Genomic DNA, 19,551 nt, shown 5'->3' on the forward strand with positions numbered 1-19,551 from the left:
TGTGTGAAGCCTATTTCTGGTGTCCCCCTCCCTGAAATTACTGGAATATTGCTAAAGGCGGCGAAAAACCATACTCACTCACAGAGTAGTGCGTGTGTACCCCCCGAAGCAATAAACCAGTTGTAGAATCCTCCGTGTCGTGTTACCCTATCAGTGCCACTCTCCACTCATATAGTTTGCAGAGATCTCTGGAGGTGACATGTCGTCAAAGTGATATCTCTGTCACTAAAAGCACCTTTTTTCATTATCTCTGTAGAATTGATTAATATGGCTCCACGGATTTGTATCTGACACTGATTGATAGGGTCAGCCTTCTGAAATGATACTATTTCCTTCAATTATGTAGCAATTGGGATCATTTGCCTCTGTGTAGTAAATATACATTAATATTGGATAGAAAGAGAAAGAATTGTAAATTGCGCTGGCGTCGATGATATTTTATTTCAAATCACAGGAAACTGACCTAAATCATCTTCGGTTGGGTTTCAAAATATAATCCACTTGATATACTGTAAATTTTGAAATGCGACTGCTGGCCCCTGGCTAAAAATGCGACTTAATATGAACGCGATTCCCCTCTCCAGCGCCTGTTGAATTCTAGTATATATATAGAGAAAATGGCCTCTGTGAGGGTTTAAAGGAGAATCCTTATCTTAAACCAACCATAACCCAACCTTAATCCAATTAAACAGCAAATACCAAAGAGCTCGATAGTACTGTGTAGATCACTTCCGTAAAAACAAGAAGTGTGTTTTCCTAAAAACAACAGATAATTTATTTGCTTATTCGTTTGACTGGAATTAAGGAAGTTCAAAAGAACATGGCATTTTTCGCATATTATTCACGCTCGCTTTAATTTCGAGATTTACAGAGTGCGTGAATATTGTTTTAGCCGTATTCAAGGATATATACCAGAAATGGGTTTCGCACTTTGTTTCCGTGAGGGGAATCGATCCTGACGAGCCTGGCGAGCGATCGCCTCAACCACTAGGCTACCCCACCACCCCTAGCAGCAGGAATTATGGAGGGAGTATACCATCTCGAATTCTATGCGAAAAATCGTAAATGATACACGTTTGACAGTAGCATACTCTCTCACTCACGCACATTTTGTTGGAAGAAATATGTCAACAATCACAAAAATAGCTTCCGAATAGAATGTATAGTGAGTGAATATGGTTTTACGCCACTTTTGGAAATATGACAGCAGCTTCAGACATTCTACCCATGTGGGGAATCGAACCCGGGTCTTCGGTGTGACGAGCGAACGCTTTAACCACTAGGCTACCCCACCCCCTTCTAGTATGTATAACGCTCTCTGTGACTGTAAACATTCGCAAGGGACCAACTCATTGCACATGTATGTTTCCCTGTGTTTGTCTCCCTAAACCAATTTCCAAATTACAGAAGCGTCGTCATGAGAAACAGTAGGGTTTCATGGAAGCAGAGCATGTTTTTGACACAGAATGTTCTTCTGAAAAGCTGTCGATTTCAATAGGCCGGCGTGTCACCTGCCACGCTACCCGCCAGCTACCACGTGACTCGGTGACCCAGTGCACTGAACAGTCTCCTGGATACTCTACTGACCTACTGACACCAGACTGGGTGCCCGTCTGACGGTTGCGCACTCAAGCAGCGAAATCATTACCAGGACACTGACTAAAGTGGGTCTCTATTAGCAACCTCGGTAGGAGTCGTTGTGGTTACAGTTGATGATGTACTTAGATGAAAATAATGCAATTGTTGTAGAAGTAATAGTATTAGTTGTACACGGTTGTAGAAAGTGTAGTCGTCGTTATGGTTGTTTTTTCATGGTGGTGAAAAGTTAAAGTACCATAGAGAGTATTTCTAGTATTTGTAGTATTACTAGTAGTCAGCGTTATAGTCTTCAAAGTATATTTTTGTTTCAGAAGAAGTTGTGGTTTTGTTTGTTTGTTGTTTAACGCCGCACTCGGCAATATTCCAGCTATATGACGGCGGTCTGTAATTAATAATCGAGTCCGATCCAGACAATCCAGTGATTGACATCATGAGCATCGATCCACGCAATTGGGTTACGATGACATGCATCAACCAAGTCAGCAAGTCTGACCACCCAATCCCGTTAGTCGCCTCTTACGACAAGCATCGTCGCCCCGTAGTCCTGGTAATTTTGATAGTCAATCATGCAAATCTGTAATAGTTGGCAAGTCTAGATTACTGCAGTTTCTGAAAATTGAACCTTTCCCTTTTTTTAATATTTTATTAAGATAACTTAACAACGGTTGTTCCTGTAAAGTATATATATTTCAGAGACTAGATGTAAGTCTATACTATTGATAGTGGTATCATTACTATTAGCGGCTATTGTATTTGAAGTACAACACAAGGGCTGACACTTTCTGATGTTGTACATGTATTTCGAAGCCGTATTAGAAAATAGCAGTTAAGTTTATATCGTTGTTGTGTATATGTAGGCTGTATCTGTCGTAGTCGTCGTAATAGCGGTCATTCGTGTAGTATAAGTCCTTGCAGTAGTTGTAGTAGCTGAGGTAGTATTAGGAGTAGTATTAGGAGTAGTCGTGAGGTGAGGTGAAATGGGGTTTAACGTCGCGTAAAAGATTATTGCACTTATATAGCGACGTGCATGCACGTGTATGTGTGTGTGTGTGGCTGCTTGTACTAGTCCGGACTGATGCCGATATAGAGTGCTAGCTCACTGAGATACCATGCCGCAGTTTAACATGAATACCCCACTCAGACACAGTATACTGACTCCTAGCCAACCAGTCCTTGTTTTAGTCCCTTAATGCCGAGCGCCAGACAGGGTAACAGCAATTATAATCTTTTAACGTCTTTTGGTATGACGCGGCCGGGATCAAACCCCGGACCTCCCGCTCTCCGGGCAGACGCTCTACCACTAGACCACGGAGGCGGTCAGTCGTAGTAGTAGTAGTGGTAGTGGTGGTGGTGGTGGTTGTAGTAATATAATTTGTTTAGTAGCAGCAGCAGCAGCAGCAGCAGCAGTAGTAGTGGTAGTAGTAGTAGTAGTAATAGTGGTAGTCGTTATATGTATTGTAGTTGCAGGAAAAGTAGTGTTAATAATAACAATAGTAGTAATAGTAATAGGTATAAAAGAGGTACTTGTAGGAATTGTAAGCATCGTTTCCATACCTGTAGTAGTAGTTGTTGTTGTTGTTGTTGTTGTTGTTGTTGTTGTTGTAGCAATAAAAGTGAGTAAGTGCGTACGCCGCTTTTTACGCCGCTTTTAGCAATATTCTTGCAATATCACGATGGAGGGTGCCAGAAATGGGTTTCACTCATTGAACCCATGTGGGGAATCGAACCCGGGCCTTCGGCGTGACGAGCGAAAGACTTTAACTACTCGGCTACACAGACCCCAGTAGTAGTAGTAGTAGTAGTAGTAGTAGTAGTAGTAGTAGTAGTTATGTAACAGTAGAAGTGGTAGTCGCATCTGTCTCAGCAGTATATTTTGCCATTATCGTAGGAAATTAGTAATTGTAGCAATTAGTAATACCTAGTAATTAATAATATTCGAACTTTAAAATAATTTTATCTCTATTTAGTTCTTTTTGTTAAAATATCTTCATTGTCGACTTCAAATATTTCCCAATACCACGTCCTGGTGTTATTTCCGAAGATTGCGTCACCTGTAATGGGCAGGTTGTTTCCACGCTTCATGTTGTCTTTTGTCGAGCTGCGTGATTCACACAGGAGTGGTCGTAGAGCGGGTGGAAGTATTCACTGTGCCCAGCTCCTGCATGACTGCACGTGAATGGGAATGACTAGAAAATTATGTCAGCAAGACATGTCAAGTTTTTGTTAACCTCAGTAGCTTCCAGACTTCAGGTGCATTATCATAAAAAAAATACTATTTCTTCAACGCCTAGAATTATTACATCATCTAATGACAGGTGTTAGATAACACGCGGGAACATGCACGCATACCTGTTGAGGATAGTCCGAGAGTAGCCAACACCCCATCCTACCAAGCATTCAGGTTCATTATCATAATCCTAAAAAATCTTATTCTTCAACGCCTAGAATTCTTTCGTCACCTAATGCACGCATAATCTTGGAGGATAATGGAGGACATTGTTGAGTATACGTTTAATTCAAGCGGATTAATATATCCTGGACACATATCTATGTATAAGTATTGCTTACATTTGTACATATCAACCACTGTTTAATATTTGTATTTGTAACCAGGTCATTAAGCCTCTGAACCCGTTGTTATCTTAATCCCTCATTAATTATTTACTTTGTTTATTATAATCAGTCCCACTTAACAACGCAAGCAACAGAGCTAAACATCATTGCAACCGTGTCTAGAAATAGATCTTGTAAGCCTACCAACCATAATCGTATTATAGGTGTTAGACTGACTGTTTGCCAACATTATTCTATCAAACATGAGGAGGAGTGAGTGAGTAAGTTTGGTTTCATGCTGCTTTTGACAGTATTTCAGTTTTATCACGGCGTGTCGGTTAGAAAGTCCAAAGTATTGTTTGCTTTCTTTGTTTGTTGTTTAACGCCGTACTCAGCAACATTCCATCTATATGACGGCGGTCTGTAAGTAATCGAGTCTGGACCACACAATCATGAGCATCGATCCTCGCAATTGGAATATGATGACATGCATCGACCAAGTCAGCGAGCCTGACCATCCTATCCCGTTAGTCGCCTCTTACTCCAAGCATAGTCAGCTTTTAGGGAAAGTAGGGGTTGTAGATGACCTATACTAACCCGGTTCATCACGGGTGAAAAAAAGTCCAAGTCATGAAGTTCCTTGACGTTTATTGTTTGGTTAAAACCCTAAAATACATTGCTGACAAATCTAAATACAAAATTAGGTTGGTTGGTTGTTTAACGCCGCACTCCACAATATTCCAGCTATATGACGACGGTCTGTAAATAATTGAGTCTGGACCAGACAATCAAGGGATTAATATCATGAACATCGATCGACGCAATTGGGATTGATGACATGCATCAACCAAGTCAGCGAGCCTGACCACCCGTGCCCGTTAGTCGTCTTTTACGACATGCATAGTCGCCTTTTACGGCAAGCATGGGTTGCTGAAGACCTATTCTACCCCGGAATCTTCACGGTCACATAATTAGGACTCAGACCTTCAGATCATTTGGTTCTGGTGCGGCAAAGTGAATCAACCCTGCACAGCGAATTCCCCCGCCTTTGACGTCTTACGTCAGAAGCAAGTTGTGAAGGAAATCTGGTATCTCGAATTCCACTCGAAATCATAACTAAAACCGACAAAACCTTTTCCATAATCAAAAGAAATCTCCACTAAAAGCAGAAAACATTTACTGTTTCAACTATATAATAAGCATGTGTTGATGAATCACTATGACATAGTGATGATACCAGGTGTTCGCGAAAATATGAGCGTATCCTGCCTCTCCGCTGGTTCCCGTCATCATAACAATCTTGCCATTTGTATTGCAGTCGAATTATATTTGTAGTGTGTAGCTGTGAAGTTTATCCGTAAGTAAACAGAAAGGCAAATGCATATGCTATTTATAATATGCAGAATTTTCTTTTATCAAAACTGCCCAACAAATTAACGTTGAATCATTGGTGGTCCTGTTGCCGACTATCACCTTTAAAATGTAGTATTTCTTAAAAGTCTAATACTGTAACGCCAAAACGGGAAGCCGTTAATGTTGCTCATTAATATTCACGTCTGAACGATTTCCTTCAGATGTCTACATATATATTCAAATTCATTGTAAACACGTCACGATGTCGTGTTTCTGAAATTGCTGTTTGTTGAATAGCGCGTACTACATCACACGCCCAGTCATGATGCTGAAGAGACAGCCAATCTATGTGGACCACTGATTCACTGAAGACAACCCTCGTAAAGGTCAGACAGAAGAGCTAAAGAGAGAAGTATTAGCTTACCCCTCAGACGTTACCTCGGGGTGTCCTCTAAGCACTTTTCTCATTCAGTTCTCCTTTACACTCAGCTGAGTACATCGAACTGGTAACATATGAAAATAAAGATACGAGAACCGGGGCAAGATATTGTGACAATTTTACAAGATCTAGGAAATATTATGACCTGGCCTATATACATTTATAGGGATATGGACAAACATGGCTCAGAGCGGCATGTGAAGTTTAAAGGACCAATACCTTGACAACATGTGGCATTAACGGAAAATGTCCTTGTCAACACATGGAATATAGAAGGATAAGGGCCAAGGCAACATATTGACCTAACAGGACAAAACCCTTGGCAATGTATTACAATAAAAGGAGAGAAAAAAAACTAGACAAAATACGGACATGAAACACAAGGACCTAATTAGGAAAGGCGTGGGGATACAGGAAAAGTATCTGAATGTATATGGACATTAAAGGAAAAGTACCTTGACAATTTATTAAAACAAAATATGGATATCAGAGGAAATGGACTTTGACAACATATGAAAACAAAAGGACGAGAACCTAGGTAGTATATGGACATAAACAACGACCAAACAATATTAGGAAATAACGAAAATGGACCAAGGCATTATATGGACTTCAAAGGAAAAGCACCTGGACATCGAATTGACCTAAAAGGACAAGTTGGTAGGTGACAAATTGATAAAGAAGGAAAAGTACCTGACAACATATGAACCTGAAAGGAAAAGGATCTAAACAACATACAGGCCTAAATAGGACAAGGAACCTACCAACATATGGACTCAACAGGAAAAGGACACAGTAAACATGCGAGCATAACAGACAATGACCTGGATAACACATGGACAGAAAAAGCCATATGCATATATGGTAAATAATAGACGATGTGGACATTCAAGTCAAAGGACCTGGGCAACATTTGCTCATAAAAGGAAAAGGACCTGGATAACAAATGAAGATAAAACTTCAAGTCAAGGCAATACCATGGCGATTTCAACGCATTGTGAGCCTAGTTTATGAAGGACTGAAATAATGCCGTGAGCTTTAATGTTTTTTTCCACATAGTCCTCTTGCAGTTCAATAACTTGTTCCCTGTTCTTCCTGATCTGTCAACTGTCAAGTTGGCATAGTATTCGCCATTCTTAGTTGTTCCCCGAGGTAAATAATTGATGTATATTGTGCCTTTGCTGTCCCAAAATAAAATGGGCCTATGTTGTTGTTTTGGGGGTTTTTTTCGTTTGTGGTTTTGGGAGGAGTGTTTATTCTCCATCGGTGTAATTGAAGTGAGGATGTCTTTGATAGATTATTCAAACCTGAAATAAAATCAGAAATTTATATTTTTATCATAGTATTCCTATTACCAAAATATGATAAACTAACCACAGATTACCAATACAGAAGGGGCGATGGGATACCACGTGAAGATAGAGATGTAATCATTGTAGTAAGATACATATATACCAACAACAAATAAGGGGAATAAACGACGAGGGACAAAGAAACACAAGGACATGTAAGAGAGTACAGACTAGCATCATCATGAGATAAAGACGCAAAATAATAGGCAAGGGCCTTTGAAACTTAATGTTTTAACATTTACGATATACGAGGGGTTGCTGAAGGTCCTCAGTCCAGTAACCACGAAGGCTGTATAGCAGAACCTTAATAATTTACACTGTTAAGTACAATAAATTGCACCTTCCATGCTTACAAGCTGCATTTGAACCAAATGCACAACCAGGCAGCATATTTCTGCAGGCATCAAAAGAACTATAGTAGGTATTATTTGTTGATTGACAAAATTGGCTACATCGCTGTCATCTCCAACTGAAATGGCTTACTCCAAAACTCATACATGTGTACATGGCGTCAACCTTAGATGATGATGTTCCTATCTTTGCCACTGTTAGAAGAGGTTGACAGCGGAGATCTAGAGAAAGAGAGTTTTAAAGATTATCCAAGAGATCCAAGATCTTCAACTGCCCACTGAGGAATATGTTGATAAAAAACATAATATGATTAGGATCTACGACTCTCCTCCATTTACACAGCCAATACAGTGGTAGGCAGAGATATAATTAAGAACATAAGAATGAACTGGGAATGTCAAAGTTTAGTTTTCAGCATGCTGGTTCCTTCTGGATCTGGGTCAGAAGAGCTCCAGGTTCAGACATCAGAAAGGTTCGGCGTTCGATCCCCGGCCGCGTCATACCAAAAGACGTTTAAAGATGGTACTTGTTGTTACCCTGTCTGGCGCTCGGCATTAAGGGGCTAAAACAAGGACTGGTCGGCACGGAGTCGGTATACTGTGTCTGAGTGGGGTATTCATTCTGCGGCATGGTATCTCAGTGAGCTAGCACTATAAATCGGCATCAGTCCGGTCTAGTACAAGCAGCCACACACACACACACACGTACATGCACGTCGATATATAAATGCAATAATCTATGACGCGATGTTAAATCCCATTTCACCTCACCTCACCTGAAGCAGACCCAGATTTTGTTGAGCGATTTAGTTGCAACCATTGTTGAGTCTTGGGTTCGCCGCAACCGGCCGGAGACTGCACAACAGTGAAAGGAGTGACAACATCCAACGTAATCTCCCCCGAAGTCTGTTTCATCAGCTGGCAAGGTGATGACTTCAGTTTTCTTGGATTCCAAAGGAATGCAACTGGTGTCCTACTTGCTGAAAGAACAGGTCATTAATTACCGTTATTGTGTTAATCTGCTTTGGCAATTGCGTGGGTATATCGAGGTTAAACATCGCAGAAAACTAAAGGTATGCTGCTTCACCAAGCCAATGCACCTATGCACAAGACTGTCGCCATGGTTGCAATGCATGGCTGTGGCTTTGAACTAATTGAACATCCCCCATATTCACCAGATTTGGCACCGTCAGATTTCCATTTCTTCCCAAACTGCCTGGCAAGCACCATGCAAATTATGACAACGTCATTTCTTCTGTGGAGGACATATTTTAAGCATTCTACACCAGTCGGATCCACGCACTCCAGGATGGAGTGTTTGCTACAGGGCCGTACATAAGATCGTTTTGTGGAAAGGTGCCCCTCACTAAAACATCAGGGTACAGGGTGATCACCTTCACAGCAAGTGCCACTTAAAACAGAAAGTTATATCAAAGTCGCCTTAGACGAGACAATACAGCCTTTTGTAATCCCACTGCAGTCGATGGAAATATGCAGTAATAAGTGTGCCTGATTCTACACCGTTTTCAGCAAAATTCCAGCAATTATTGCGGGCGGGGGGCTTCACTCATTGGTGTGGTTTTTTTTGTTACAATAATAATCGAATTTGGACCAGACAATCCAACTGTTGCTACAATGAGTATCGATCTACGCAACTGGGATACGATGACATGCATCAACCAAGTCAGTGAGCTTGACCACCCGATCCCGTGTTGCGCCTCATGCAAGCATGGTTTGCTGAAGACCTGTTCTAACCCGGATCTTTACGGGTATTGACACATTGTACCCATGTAGGAATGGAACCTGGAAGCAGTATTGGCAAGATTTGGTAACGGAATGCTTTTTAAGTTTCTCAGATTCGCTTCTTCCGAAGGTTTTATAAAAACACAAAAAATAAATTAAAACCAAGACGGCACATTGCTATCCATAAAGTCAACATGTTTATACAAACTCAAGAGTACATTGCTTTGGGAAATGTGACACTCCCAACAAGTTTCATTAAAGTTATTCCGATCCATCACTGTTTTATCTCTCCCATTTCTGGCTACTAATCTTTGCTAATTACCCATTTTACATGGACTAAATATCTCACTTTCAAATGAGACAATAACTTCATGGCCTAGACTTATGCTGCAAAGTCTCCTTTTAATTTCGATCACATTCTTAATTATAAGCAGGGAAATCTTTGCAACTTGTGATGGCGATATTTTCATTCATTTTTGTAGGTTTGTTCCCACATATTGATACAATGCGGGTAACACATTTTTTAACACCCATTGTTGGAATATTTCACTTAGCAAGGTAAAGAGTAAAACGACTTTATTATTTGTCTATTACTTGAGATAACAGACACTGAAGGAATGAGAAAATGTCTATAATTATTTGGAGTAATGCATTGGGGTTAATGTTTCCTTTTTCCTATATCTAGGTCTGAATGTAGTGAACCTGTTGAGTGTTACATAACATACACAACTGTGTTAAATATCTTTGCTGATCTTTGGCCCAGATTGTACATGGTATATATCTGTAGGAAATACCTTTACAAAAGCAAACACTACATCAAAAGCATCGATCAAAATATTGCAGGAAATGTTTTCCCGTGTCTGGTACTGAGCCCCCTCCCCTCCCCCCTTCTGTACGCGACTCTCCTCGGGCTTATAGTACATGACCCGGCGTGACCGTTCTTACGTCACTTCTGACATTATACTGACGTCACTTGTAACCTTCCGAACCATCTGTCTGTAAGAGTATATTGATAAAGACATAAAGCAATTGGCATTTTCCGGTAATATGATTGAGGGGTGCCAGCTTTTTATGAAACAGCACCTGTGACGAAAATCATTTGCTCATAAACTTGGCAGTTACGAGAAAAAGACTCTTACCTCTTTCATTTCGCTCATTTGTTATGACAGTTTATATACATATTTTATCGGCCCCTAGGGGAGCCCAGTTTCCTTCCGACCTACCCCGGGGACTTATGTTATTAACGTAACGCCGTTTCCGTTAATACATTGCTTAACATACTGATATTGCACGATATTCCGAGTGAGTGAAGTGGGTTTTACAACTCTTTAACCATTGTTCAAGTCGTACTGCGAGAGACAAAGAATGAGTTTCACACATTCTACCGATGTCGGGGGTTGAACCCTGGTGTTCGGAATGCATATGGCGAGCCATCGTTATATAACCTAGCCTCCAGACCCCCACCCTGATTTAGACAGTGGAGTGCAACATACCATCGGTTTTATTACAGAAGCCGTTTAGTTAGCATCACCATGTGTATATGTATATATAGTCCCCTAAGGCCGACTAGAGGAAAAATGATTCTGAGGCAGTGCAACTTAGTGGTTAAAGCGTTCGCTCGTCACGTCGACGACCCGGGTTCGATTCCCGACATGGGTACAATGTGTGAAGCCCATTTCCGGTGTCCCCCGCCGTGATATTGCTGGAATATTGCTAAAAGCGGCGTAAAACCATACTCACTCACTCACTAATCGTCCTATGAATTTTCGACCATGGATCGAACAAACCAGCTTTAGAAAGAACAAGATATTCTTCACCTATCACTGTGTTCCTTTTCTATATTATATTATGCATTTTTGCTTATGTACTCACTTCACTATCGACTCATGGATATGGGAAGGGTTTTTTCGCTTTTATTTATATCCTTTGTTTATGTGCACATATTCTTTAACCGTTATTAAATTATTTGTAAATGTGCATATATTCTGTTGCCGTTATTATATACTTGTTTACGTTCATATTTGCCGTTTACTATATCACGTTTGCCGTTACTATATCACCGTTATTATATTATTTGTTTACGTTCATGTATTCGTTTGCCGTTACTATATCACTTGTTTGTGTGCATGTATTCGTTTGCCGTTACAATATCACCGTTATTATATTATTTGTTTATGTTCATGTATTCGTTTGCCGTTACTATATCACTTATATATGTGGATGTATTCGTTTGCCGTTACAATATCACCGTTATTATATTATTTGTTTACGTTCATGTATTCGTTTGCCGTTACTATATCACTTATATATGTGGATGTATTCGTTTGCCGTTACAATATCACCGTTATTATATTATTTGTTTACGTTCATGTATTCGTTTGCCGTTACTATATCACTTATATATGTGGATGTATTAGTTTGCCGTTACTATATCACTTATATATGTGCATGTATTCGTTTGCCGTTACTATATTACTTATATATGTGTATGTATTCGTTTGCCGTTACTATATCACTTGTTTATGTGCATGTCACTCTATTATTCGTTTATGTTAATGTATTCTGTAGCAATTACTATGTGATTTGCGGTTATCATTATGTACAAGTAATTACATTCTTACTCCATTACTACTCTGTTCGGTTGTGTCTATGTCCTCATTAATCATTAATAACGTAACCACCATGCCGAGGCTGCCTCTGTTGCCTTGTGGATAGAGCGTCTGCCCGGAGAGCGAAAGGTTGGCGTTTCGATCCCCGGTCGCGTGTTACCAAATTACGTAAAAAGAAGATACTTATTGTTACCCTGCCTGGCGCTCCACAAGATCGGGTCCCAGTCACTCTCAGTGCAATAATCTTGAAAGCGACGTTAATAAAGCGACAAAACCCTTTCCATATCTAATATAAATCTCTGCATAAAGCAGAGTCGATTGTACTATATCACGAGCAACGTGTTTATAAATCACTATTAAATAGTGACGATATCACGCGTTAAACCCTTTTCACCTCACCTCACCTCACCTCACTCATTAATCCCGATGAAATTCACCATTTTATTTCAGGAACACACAGTGAATGAAATAATTTCTTTCAGGAACACATTGAATGAAATAATATATCACGCAGTTAACATGTTTGACATGTGTGCACTCGGGACAGACACTGTCAGGCTTTTAGCCTATGTGTAAGTGGTTTTGGACATGCTACCTTTAAGACTATCATTATCACAATGTACACGCGCCTTTGTTGTATCAAGGACTTAGGTCAGACGTTTAAATATCACTCGTTGAGGTTATCAAGTAAATATTTAAATTAACGATCCAATTGAGGATATCCGTTTGGCATGGCTATGGACGATGTCATTGTTTACAATCAGATTTTCTTTCGTACAGCTTCCATATTGTCAGATCATCAAGCTACTGCACTTACCCTCACACTCAAAACATTAAAACCCCGTCTTCCGTTTCTCTTTGACCCATTTGTTCGAAAATAGCCCACGGAGATTTCGTTAAAAAGAAAATGCGCATTTTCTTCAAGGTGAAGGTTACTGCAATATCTCACCTGTGCAATGGATGTTTAAATGTCAAGGGCGTTTGTTGTTGTAAACACTCGGGATCTTGGTTTCTGGAAAGCTTCTATTTATTGTTCGCTACTCGAAGTGTTTACATTGCGTCAGCGTTCCTACTGACCTATATAACTGCATCCTTGCTGTGTGTTTAAATATACCAAGAAAACCCTGATACCTTTATATGTTATTTTTGCGCTGTATAAAGATGCATTATCGTTTCTTATAACTTCTAATCGTCTATTTTGATGCATTATATTGCAATGTATTTCGATGTTTCACAAACATATGTGCTTGCTAATTGATAGAAATGGATCGTGCTTTTCTACCTTGACAAAATATATCATTATACTATATGTGAATAAAGCGACAAAATCCTTTCCATATCCAATAGAAGTCGATTGTACGATTCCGACTATATCATGAACATGTGTTTATGAATCACTATCAAATAGTAATGATACCAGGTGTTCACGAAAAGGTGAGCGTATCCTGCCAAAGGGGTAGCACCCGTCACAAATACACGCAAGGCAAGTCAATTGTTCACCTAAAAATATGGGAACATATGGTACAAGTCAAAATAGGGAATTGCATTGGACATCATGAAGCTTCCCTAATCTCTAAAATTATAATCATAAGGGGTTTTTTTTCATTTTTTTAATAGGCATATCCTTGAAGTTAACAGATTACAAAGTAGATAGAGGTGAGGTTAAATGGGGTTTAACGTCGCGTTCAAGATTGTTGCCCTTAAATAGCGACGTGCATGCATATGTGTTAGTGTTAGTGTGTTACGGTTAGTGTTAGTGTATGTGTGTGTGTGTGTGTGTGTGTGTGTGTGTGTGTGTGTGTGTGTGTGTGTGTGTGTGTGTGTGTGTGTGTGTGTGTGTGTGTGTGTGTGTGTGTGTGTGTGTGTGTGTGTGGCTGCTTGTACTAGTCCGGACTAATGCCGTTGTTATAGTGCTCGCCCATGGAGATACCATGCCGCAGTTTTAACATATCCCACTTAGACGAGTCCTTTTTTAAACTTCTTGACGCCGAGTCAAAACAGGGTCAAAACAATCTTCTCACTTCTTTTGGTATGACGCGACCAGGGATCAAACCGCCAACCTTCACCTCTCCAGGCGAACGTTCTACCACTAGACGGCGGTCCAAAGTCGATGAATAGTTTATGTATAACAACTTCTTTAATGCACTATTATAGCGACGTTTCGGTATAGACCCTTATACCATTGTCAAGCAGGGTTCCTTCCACCTCATGTTGGTGTGTGATAAGACTTTATTATATGGTAGTTCACATTACATGACATACATATAGACTGAGATGTAAATATTATTTAAGCTCAACAATGTATCAAATTAATACATACAACAAAGAATTGATTATGACTGTGTTTATCACATGATTGATCATTATAATATTTCTTAAACAATTCTGAAATGATGTTAAAATTCAATCAGCAAAATTCGAACTTCAATTTGTGATGATGGTTCTTCAAAATAGACACGGTGTCTGTGTTGAAGCCCACGCAACAGCTTCATAGTCAAGATTTGACAACGACTTTTTTAATAGACCTGAAATTGACATTAACTTTTTTTCAAATTATGACATTTATTTATTTTCTGACGTATTTATTGACATTATGAAACACTCAACTCCAAAAATTGCTCAACAAATTATGACTCATATTAGGTGCATTCAAATCTGGTTCACGTGACATGTGGAAAACATTGCATCAGCTTTGAGCTTAAGTGTTTGACCTACTTAACCATACACTAGGCCAGTGTTTGTAAACATATGAAGGTTGTAAATATCCCCTACAAGTTCCCTTACAGTGGTCTTATCTGAATGTTTAAGCAAACAGGTTTTAATCAGATTGGACTGGAGCTAGCAAATGTACATGTACTCTACCTGGATCTTATCGTTAAACATGTTGAAGGTCAGAAGACATGGCTATCCGACGACTATGTCGATGGATGGATTAAATATGAATAGGTCCAACCAATATATATATACATGGATGTAAATAAGTCAAAATTGTAAGGAACACATATATCCAAGACTGCACTTCAATACATATAATTGAAATGATGGATTTTGACATTTACGTTTTAGTAGGTACGTGTGCGCATAAAATGCGCGTGTTTATTACATAATAACACACTTACTCACTCACTTACACACACATACATACACATTGTAAAAAGAATGTACTACTCAACTTTTTATAGGAATGATCACATGATGTCAATCTATTTAAGGGGGCACGGGTGGCCTAGTCGTCTAAGGCGCCTCGATTCGCTGTGCAGAGTTGCGTCGCTTGAACGCCAGAAACCTATGATTGTGGGTTCGATTTCCGGTTCACCCCGATTATGTTTCTAGGTTTGCTCGTGGGTTTCACCGAAGTGGTAAACGTCTAAGACCTGCATCACTTCGGGCTTTCCTCCCACATTAAGCTGACACGCCGTGATATAACTGGAATACTGTTAAAAGTGGCGTTAAACCAAACTCACTCACTCACTCAATCTATTTAAATTTCCATGTAATGAAGAACAATTTTGTTTATCATGGAAAGACAAAATAATATCCTTATCAAAAGTGGAGAAGTAAATGATGCTAGTATATTATAACTACAACACGTATTACTAAGGATTTTAACGCAACAATAAATAGTTTAGTCTTTTAATGTTTGTAGCCAACTTATACCTAACCATGACCGATTTCCACCAAGAAACAAAATAACCGTCCAAGAGGGATTTTATCGAAAAAGTAAATTGTCCCCGAAAATTCGCGAAAACATTCCTCTGCTTTAGATTAACTACAGAAAGGCAATTGCCTACCACACGAATTACATTGTTGTCTTGAATAATATCAGGCACATAGTTTCAAGTGTCTAGTTTTGTACCTGTATCTTGAAAATATCTAATCTTGGCACGTGTTACGCTCACATGTGACGCTGATAAGTGTCGGGTCACCATCAGGTGTATGACATGCGCGGCTGGCCCAGTCGTCTTATGCGTCTCATTCTTCTGTGTGGAGTTACGTCACTTAGGCGTGCCAGGATCCTAGGAACGTGGGTTTGGATCCAAGATTCGCCCAAATTATTATTGTCCGCTGTACTAGTGCTCGTTGATTTCACACAAAAAAAGTGGCAACGCCTCAGACCAGTATCACTTTGTGCTTTCCTACCACATCTAACTGACACGGGATATAAATGAAACCTATATCGGAATGAAAGCCAACTCACCCACTATGGAGTTCTCTAAAATGCACATATTGACGCTTGAAGTTTAGGGAAGAACAGTTAAATACCACTATTCCCCTGTGTCAGTACGTAATTTAAGGATGGAATGGCACAATTATCAGATGTCACTGGGGCCACTGACAGTCTCACTATTGCTAATGTACATCTCTGATCGAATTCCATAGTCACCCTGATTATGTTTCTAGGTTCGGCGACACTTTAACCAAACACGTGGGTTTTCAGAGTCATACGAAATATCTGCTGAAAGATGTCTACGATTCGGACTGTATCATAATCATGTGTCAGATGATGATGATCAGATAGTGATGGTATCAGGTGTTCGCGAACAGGTGAGCGTATCCTGGACCATGTGTCGGATCCGTCACAAAAGCATGCAATGGCAAATCAAGCATTCACATGAACAATCACGTACAGGAACATATGGGACAAATCAAATTAGGGAATTGTATCGGATTGCGTCAAAATTAGAAAACCATAATAAAATACACAAGCATTTCATCGACGTGGGTCGTATTATATTCTACAATTAAATGTTTTGGACCGTGTAATTCACCGTATACACATGTCAACTGGTCAATTAAATTATATCTGAGGCAAACCCTGCATAGCTCTTCCTTTGCGTGTTGGGCGGTAGGGTAGCCTAGTGGTTAAAGCGTTCGCTCGTCACGCTGAAGACCCGGGTTCGATTCCCGACATCGGTACAATGTGTGAAACCCATTTCTGGTGTCCCCCGCCGTGATATTGCTAGAATATTGCTAAAAGCGGCGTAAAACCAAACTCACTCACTCACTCACTCACTCCTTTGCGTGTTTTCTTTTTTTTCGCTTTTTTGTGAGTGTGTTTTGTTCTTGAGTGAGTGGCTAATCTATCTGGGTTTGTACTTGTCTAGGTTTCCATAACCTTCTGTGTGCAAATTCTAGGTGGACTGACATTCAACTCTGCAGTATCTCCCTGATGGGGTCAGTGCGATTTCTTTTCCCTTTTTCTTAAATACATACTCAGCGTCATTATTGAAGGGTCGACTAGGATGTAGTGAGTGAGTTGGGTTTAGCGCCGCTTTTAACATTATTCCAGTTATATCACGGCGTGTCAGCTTAATGTGGGAGGAAAGCCCCAAGTGATGCAGGTCTCAGACGTTTAACACTTCGGTGAAACCCACGAGCACTGGTATGGTGCTGACAAACCTAGAAACATAATCGGGGCGAACCGGGATTCGAACCCACAATCATAGGTTTCTGGCGTGCCCAAGGGACGCAACTCTGAACAGCGAATCGCGGAATGTGTTGAAGTTGCCCACAATCACTGGTTTGTCTGGTCCAGACTGGATTTTGTTGACCAGCATCATACAATCTTGTATTAAACAACAAACAAAAGTCAAACTAAGGAAGAGAATTTATGGATGTCAGTTAGCTTCTTTATTATGAGGAACAAGACGTTGTGTTCCTCATATTAAAGAAGTTGATATCCATAAGGTCTCTTCCTTATGTGTATCACTTTTACATGCCCTCCAAAGACTTAAAAATCAACTTCGTACTTTCTGCCTTTTCCGTTTATTGTATTATGACACACCAAAGTCACAGAGATTAAAACCAACCCTATTCGGATGTTTATAATAATGTATACAGAACGTTTTTACTTGTAATTATCACACATGATCACACATGATCATACACAAAACTATGTCTACTGTTAGACTAGACAGTGCTATCTTTGAATTATGCGTTTAACACGATAGCCGACCGTCTCAAGGGCTCCAGTGTCTGGATATTTTTTATGAACCTTTAATCTCCTTTCTTTTTCAGATAATGTATTCCGAACATAAACCACTCTGATCAGAGATATAACGATTCATAGAACGTTGGGTACAATGTATTTGAGTGAGTGAATGAGTGTTGTTTTACGCCGCTTTTAGCAGTATTCCAGCAATATCACGGCGGGGGGCACCAGCAATGGGCTTCACACATTGTACCCATATCAAGAATCGTACCCGGGTCTTCGGGCGTGACGAGTGAACGCTTTAACCACCAGGCTACCCGACCACCCCTATAGGACGATTAAGTTGCACTGCCGCAGAATCATTCTTCCTCTAGTCGGCCTTAGGGGACTATATAAACAGATATATAACTAGGCTTCCCGACAGTCCCACAAAATATTGGAACACCACAGGAGGGCGTTGTTGATAAACAGCCCTTGTTTGAATGAGAGCCCCTCATGGCTTTATCCTGAATGATAAGTTATCAATGTCGTACACTGTCTTGAGTAATATATCAGTCACTGCTATCGGATGGGTGTCAATTACGGCGTTCTACGATGATACGACAAACTTCATATTCAGCATACCCTGTTGATAAAGAGCGTTTTATCTGCCGGCCGGCGTGTTCTGCCGGTAACGTGTTTGTACTTTACCTGGTATTTATTAGTTTACCTCTATATATGACAAGCTCCGGGATACCAACACTTACAATGTATGTAACAAATCAACAAGGTTATCGGGCCGTTCGCTCGTCACCCCGAAGACCCGAGTTCGATTCCCGACAAGGGTACAACGTGTGTAGCTCATTTCTCATGATCTCCCTCCGTGATATTGCTGGAATATTGCTAAAGGCGGCGTAAAACCATAGTCACTCACTCAACAAGGTTGTGACAATTGATAGAATTGAGAGAAATTAGCGTTTCTTTGTCATATTTTTTTTCTACCTATTGTTAAATCACATGTCTTAAATTCTCGTCAGATCTCAGTCCACTAAAATGACACCAAATTTGAGGCACATTGTTTTTCGTTGCATTCGGAATGTACACAGACGAAGGCGGTGTATGGAGCTCACGTTCTAGAAAGAATGTGTATGGATGTCGATAATCTTATAGTCGTGTATAATGATATAAGATTCGCCTTAATAATTTTTCTTATCAGCAACTCGTGCTCTCAGGGGTCATTTATGGCTTTCCTCTCACAACAACCCGAAAAGCAATAATATTTGAATAGTGCTCAAAGCCACGTTAAACCCAACTCACTCACTCACTCACTCACTCACTCACTCACTCACTCACTCACTCACTCACATGTGTTTGCTGTTGTTATCCTACACGGGCATGTCGTCATTATAAGCTAACAGTATGGCCTAAGACAATGTCGTATCGACAGCTATCGAAGTTTACTAAAATAATTATGTCTTTGCTTTAGTAATTGGCCGTTGTTCTGCCAGTATTACACTGCCATAGATCGTTACTACAAAAGCTATAAGTTCGGAATCATTCTATGGTATACTTGTGGGTTTAACCATGTTCTTTTTAAGAATACTGTGTGTTTGATATATAGATTTGTAGTACAAATAGTCCA

The sequence above is a fragment of the Haliotis cracherodii genome, unplaced genomic scaffold (assembly GCF_022045235.1).
Source record: "Haliotis cracherodii isolate W230 unplaced genomic scaffold, xgHalCrac1.p SCAF_9, whole genome shotgun sequence".
NCBI classification, from domain to species: Eukaryota; Metazoa; Mollusca; class Gastropoda; order Lepetellida; family Haliotidae; genus Haliotis; species Haliotis cracherodii.